The sequence below is a fragment of the Lycium barbarum genome, chromosome 1 (assembly GCF_019175385.1).
Source record: "Lycium barbarum isolate Lr01 chromosome 1, ASM1917538v2, whole genome shotgun sequence".
NCBI classification, from domain to species: Eukaryota; Viridiplantae; Streptophyta; class Magnoliopsida; order Solanales; family Solanaceae; genus Lycium; species Lycium barbarum.
The window spans coordinates 49,698,413-49,705,702 of record NC_083337.1 but is presented as its reverse complement, the minus strand read 5'-3'; positions in this window follow the sequence as shown (position 1 = coordinate 49,705,702).

Sequence of the window (7,290 nt, the reverse complement as noted above, 5' to 3'; positions counted from 1 at the left end):
GAACTGGGTCTTTTTCATTGTCAGAGGTCGTATCTCTATACCATACCAGAATAGTCCCCTCAAATTGACGCTATTTTTACTTCTTCTATAATCGATAATTCTGCAACTTCTCAGACGAAAATTCCAATATCCTCAGAACCGACCAAACGGACTCCCAGGCTAGCCGACTGATGAGTTTTACAAACCAATTCTTTGTTTCCGAATGTAGGTCGGTCAATGCCGTCCATAGGTTCACGACTAAGTGCGTTTGTCACAACGTCAACCCGTCTAGGGTGGCACAAAATATTAACATCATAATCTTTCAATAATTCGAACCATCTTTTCTGCCGCGAATTCGGCTCCTTTTGGCTTAGAATATACTGGAGGCTCTTAGGGCCCGTGTAAATATCAACGCGGACCCCATGTGCGTAATACCGCTATACCTTTAAAGCATGAATTACTGTAGCTAATTCTAGATCATGAGCGAATTAACTTTCCCTCGTGCGGTCTGCTGCCGAGGAATATAGGCCATAATCTGACCATTCTCAGAGAACTACATATTTCTGTCGATATCTAAGGCCTAAGCCAGTCCTTTATCGCTTCAGTCTTCTGTATGTCAGTTGTTTGCATGTACACTTACTTTGCTCACTCTCCTTCGTTACCCCTCTTTGGAGTCATACTTACACCATATTCGTATCTTTTCTTTCTGATCTACAACTTGGTTATCTTCGTACGAAGCCTTAACAGAATCATAATTACATAGTACACCATCTTATCCAATAGCTGACACTCAGATAACGTAATTAATATAGCAATTTACCTTTTAATAATTATATCCTTCCACTCAATCATTCTCTTTTCTTTCCAACCATCGTCGTATTAGAATCTTCCAATCTCAACCGGTAGCAAAATGAATCTTAGTTTATTTCGTAACATCTGTACCATTCTTTTCACTTTATCTCATAGATTCTATTCGGTTAATGTTTTCCATATATTACAATAATGGCTATCAAGATTGTTATATCCCGTGTTTTCGCGTATTCGGAAAATTTGGAGTAATTGTGACTTGTAAAGAATAAGGCCACATTTTGATTTCATCGGACCTATATGTTGTTGTGTATGAAAAGTGTTGACGCGGAGACATCGGGGAAGGCCAAGGGCAAAATTGGAATTTCGGAAATTAGTTTCGGGAATTACAAAACGAGAATTCTAACAAGATGGGCTAAAAAAAAATAGAAAATTGAGGCCCAAATTTATAGGGGTGGCCGGCCATGAAGCTAGCCCAAGCCCATGTTATTAATTTGTCATGTGACTAAGTCATGTGACAAATTAATATAAAAGGAGATAATGTTCAAGAAAATTCAAGAACAATCACAAAAATTGAAGAACACCACAAAAAGATAGGGCATTCGGCCCTAGAGAAAGAGGAAAGAAAAAAATTCCTAGCCTTTGATTTCATTCCAAAAATCTTGTCTTTCTTGAATTATTAACAAGCTCAATACGCTCTTCGACGTGGTATAATTAGTTTAGCGAAAGAACCACGTTTGCGGGAAAGTTGGAATGTGAAGGGAAGGTATGAATTCTATGTTTTATGTTATGCAATAAGTATATATGTTATAATGATTAGAATTTGATGAAAATTATGGAGTTGTGATATGTGTGTGAAGCCGTGTGTGTGTGTGTAGGGTGGTGTATGGCCGTGTGCCATGGTGTTGGTAGAAAGCGGTTAGTTAAATTTTATTTAGCTCGTTAATTGCGTCGTTGTGACCATTGTGACACAAATGAAGGTTTAATGACTTGAATTAGCCTTGAATTTGCTTGTAGGTAATTATGAGAAATTATGTAAATTTTGTAAGATTTTTGTATAAGTATGGAAGTAAGATTCAAATGTGAATTTTTGTTGTTGTTAAAGAGTTAGGAAGGAAAACAATGTGAGTTGGAAGTTTCGTTACGTTTGTAGAAACATCGGATGGAATATGAATTAGCGGGAATACTTGAATTCATGAATATTGTTTGGAATGCTATTGAATGTATTTGGATGATCTTGAACTAGCTAATGAATATGGAAAATGTTGATGTTAGTTGGATAATGGAAAGTGGGATGGAAGTTGTAAACTATATAGAAAAGTAGACTATTGAGGAGATAATGCATTTTTGTGATGATTGTGACATTGTTGATGTTGTTGGGTTGTTGTTGCTGCTATTTGAGCCGAGATGATTCTCGGGGGTGCTATATTTACAGGGGAGGTGCTGCCGAAATTTCGGTAGACAACTATAACTTTAAGTTGAATCCTTAGAATCCATAACTTACAATTGGTAACTTTGATCATTTGTAGATTCCGGGCGAAACGGGATTTGAGTTTAAGCGAGCGAAAGACGCACGTAAGGTATGTAAAGCTAACCCATTCCTTCTTTTGGCATGTCCTAAGTATACTAGGTCGATACTTGAGCCTCGGGGACAATTCCGTTCATGGAAATTCGAATTTGAATTTGAGTACTATTCATTCAATCTAATTGAATTAGAAAACCTCACATTTTGTTGGAAAATGATCAAACGTCCGAAACTTTGGTAAATGTAATAGAATAGCTTCGAAACTTCCATTGATGATTCCATAAATCCTAATACTTGTGATTCAGGTCCGCCCCCTCGACATGACCCGAGGTGGGCCCACTAATCCCGAGACTCCTTTGTTTGTTCTAATAGGCGTATTTTTGTATAGTGTTGGAAAAAGATTATTGTTATGACTTTGGCTATCATAGAATAATGTCTTGACTGTCCCTGACGTTGTAAATTACATTTTGAACTATAGATGTAACTTTGAAAGTAATTTCGTGAATTAAATCCTGTATTGACCAATTGTTCGAACTAGTTTGACTAATGGGCTGATATATGATTATATCAAGTTTTATAACTATTTCGATTTATAAATTGTATTAGTCGCTCATGACTCTGCTCGTGCCCCTTTATTACGATATCGTTCACCGGTTCCCGGGCCGGTTATTGATCACGCGCACTATGACAATTCGACCGTATGCCCTTTTGTTGACATGAGTATCCGGGCATAGGTGTTCCGATACAAGTACTCCGCTAGAAGTATTTTGATATAAGTATCCCGATATAAATATTTTGATATAAGTAATCTGATGTAAGTATTTTGATATAAGTATCCGGATAAAGTATTATGATATGAGTCTTCTGAAATAAGTATTCGACATAAGCATTTTGAAACAAGATTTTGATGTAAGTGTTCTATTATAAGTATTCTACTATGAGTAGTCTGATACAAGTACTCTGATGTGAGTATCCAATATGAATGTTTTTTGTAAACTTTAGCGTCTCCAACTTTCGTATACGACATCGGATTGCTTAGAAGTGCCCGAAGAGGTTCCGGTACCAAAAACGCTCATGATCTTTCTGTATGTACATATGGTTCCAAAATCTCTGTTTGATCTGATTCGTAAGGACATCTGAAGGTGCCTGGTATGACTATGACTCTGATTCTCCGAAAAAGGCTTCTGAAACGCTTACGAAGCGTTCTGTACTTCAAACGCTCGTAACTTTCTCATACTACGTTGGATTGACCTGAAATCTGTTCCGAGCCTCCAGGTATCTGTAAGGACACTTGTCTGTCGAGTCTTGGTTTCCATGTGCATCTGGTTTCTCACTACTCTGCTCGTGCGCGCCTTAGCATGTCTATTCACTGAGTCGGGCCAGGATATGTTATCGTGCGCTGTTCCCCTATGTTGTCTACAGTGTTCTGAAATAAAACCGTGAGGGGTGGTCTGGGCTGAGCTCGATCCCCAAAGCGGACAGTATCTGCGCTACATAATCTGATACCAGGCGGACGCGTTGGGAGTGTACTGGGCAGAGCTCGAGCTCCCGAGACTGATCCGTGACCCGTGTACTGGGCAGAGCTCGAGCGGGAAAAACGGGCAGTTTCTGCATGGGATGACCACTGTACTGGGCCGAGCTCGAGGTGGCATACCCCTTGTAGACGCGTGTTCCTATATGATATGATATGATCTGATATGATATACTCTGGCTATACGCCGCCTGATACGATACGTTTATGTATGGTGTGACCACTGTACTGGGCTGAGCTCGAGGTGGCACACTTCTTGTAAACATCATATGATTCCCAGGTTGCAGCGTTTGATCCGATACGCTATGGCGTTCTGATATGGCATATGACTATAATGTGCACTATGTGTGATCTACGTCTGGAAAGTAAGTTCTGATACTCTGTACGTCCTGTATTCCAACCGGTATACTATATCATCTGAGTACCCGGTAAGTCCCATATTCTTTTTTATATATGACGGCATCTGAGTATTATGTATGTCATACATTCCGGCTGACACATGAGCTAGGTAGGCATAAGTTGTGTTTGGAAACCCTGTACGTTTGGCAACCCTTTTGACAGGTCATATCGGTTTGTATGATTTGTGATGATCTGTATGATCTGGGTCTGGGGAGTGAGTGATTTGATATTCTGGACCATGTACTCATTCTTTTACCGCTTGTTTCGACTATAGTTCTGATTTCTGTATTCCATGCTTTACATACTCAGTACATATTCCGTACTGACCCCCTTTGTTCGGGGGCTGCATTTCATGCCCGCAGGTACATACGCTTATTGTGGTGATCCGCCAGCCTAGGGTACACAGTCTGCTGCTTGGAGTGCTCCTTTGATCCGGAGCCCATACTTTCGGTACAGAACCCTCTGGTGTATATGATTTCGTGTTTATGGTTATTTTGGGTACGGCGGGGCCCTGTCCCGTCATATGATTCCGTTGTCTATATTAGAGGCCTGTAGACATGTATGTGGGTCATGGGTCGTGTTTGGTCAGTGATGTTTGCTTGGTTTGTGCCCAGTTTGCCCCTACACTACGTTAATATGATCGATCTATGTTTTATGATATAAATAATGGTTTAAAAGATATGTTTATAATTTGGGACGCACGAGATTCATAATATATAGGCATAAGTGAGATTTGATGGGTAAGTATATACGAGTGTCCACGTCGGACACTAGTCGCGGCCTACGGGGTTGGGTCGTGACAAAGATCCGCCAATCAATCAACACAGTCATAAATGGGGCCCTATACATACACATATATATCACTACCATTTCTTTTACAATACATCTTCAATCACTTATTCATACTTACCCTAGTTTTCGGAGCTGCGCTGCTTTTTCTTCCCTTTTTAGCAATCTAATCCATCTCAGCTCGTGTGGCCCCTATAAAGTTTCTTACCGTTCCATATATCCTAATTACCTTCAGGTTACCCCGAATTTTCCATTTGCCTCCCATATCTAGGTTTGCGAAAATTTCTGTACATTTCCCAGGGGGTCACCCATCCCAGAATTGCTCTGGCTCTGGCTCGCTTAACCTTACAACTTTAATGAATTTAGGCACGTTAAGGCCGGTATAATTGCACCGATTGCCCCACACAGCCTTTTTCACGTAATTTAAGACAAATCGGGGCCTTAACAACTTTTCAAACGTCCTCGTAGCGGGTCCCACCCCGGCCTAACGAGAATTCTATTACTTTTCTGACTTTATGATTTCCGTGTCGCCCCTTGTAAATCCTCAATATTTACCTTCATGCGTATATATATAATTTCAGACAGCCCACGAGTTTATATTTTTATTCCATAAATTTCATCTCCACTCAGTCGAGGAGAACTGATAAAATGTTACGGTAGGGTATCTTCCGACCACCAGCAACAGAAAGCTAGAGTCTGACGAACCTCGCGGAATCTTTTAGTACTTAATTCACATAATTACCTCCACGTTTATATATATATATATATATATATATATATATATATATATATATATATATATATATCCATATATTGGAGTCGAGAGCGAACCGCTCAGTTCCCGACTGCTTGTCATACGCTTTGTATTCTTTCAATTAGAGGAAACTTGGTCGTCGGACATTTTTGCCCTTCACATGGCTGTGCTAAAACAAAATGGGTTGGAACATATTTCTGGTCCCTCCAAATAAATTACGAATTTGCTACTCGTATATGCTTCCTCGAGATAGATTTTTTTTTTTCCGATAAGGGTAATACTTCTTACAAGTAACATGGAGGGTACCTCTTAAACTTTTAATCCACCATAATAGATTTATCATATCGGTATCGACCTTCAAGACAGGTTAAGAATTTATATCTCATTTCCCTTTTCGTATTTCTAGAAAAATTTGGGCAGAGGTTCCTCTGTATTTCTTACTATCCCAAAACCTGTACACAGGAAATACCAACCATGCCTCACAGGGCCAACACATATACGTATATACATATCATATAATATCACATCATAGCCACACGGGGCTAACAATTACAGATAAAAGTATACAGATGTCGAGGCTTACCTCACATGCCCAATTCAAACTGCACCTGCTACACCTTCCCGTTTATTTCTGTTTTCAATGTTCGACTTTATGTTTTAATCGCACTTCAGAATACCTTACCCAGCATACGTCTTTCATACCATCGCTTACCTGAGTACTGTGTAGCTTCCAACATCAGCAGTTGTTGTCTTACGTCGATACCGCTATCCAGCTGCAATCAAGGGTTAAAAAAAAAGGAATTCATTTCCTACAGCTGGCTCTATCGCACGATCTAAGATCCAAAGAAAGGGAACACCCTAAATGCCCTGTAGCCTCCTATTTATAGATGTGGTGCACAACACACCGATAAACAAGACTCTACGAGACACGGCCTGTAGACATTCCGAGGACAAACCGCTTTGATACCACTTTTGTCACGACCCATCCCCGTGGGCCGCGACTGGCGCCCTACTTGGGGACCCCAAACGGACATACGAGCCAAATCGTCAAATCAAAACTTAACTCAGATTTCATAATAGTTATTTTAAACATAATTTAAAACAAAACTTGTCTTAAGCGGTCGCATACCAAAATATCATATCGGAAAAAATAGAAGCGGCGGAATGCACGTCGCCGATCATATGTACAAATATAAACATAAGGGCCATTTTGGCCACCATAACAGACGGACCGCATTAAGACACAAATCGTAATCAAACAGACACATATTGGACCCTCGACCCACAAATATGACTACAGGCCTCTACAAATACAAAACGAAAACATATGACGGGACAGGGCCCCGCCGTACCCCAAATAGTCAAATATACCGATACATATACATCACAAAAGATTTATACCGACATATGGGCTCCGGATCAAAGGAGCACTCTGTAATAGCAGAACGTGTGGCCTACACTGGCAGATCACTGATCTCTGTACCTGCGGGCATGAAACGCAGCCCC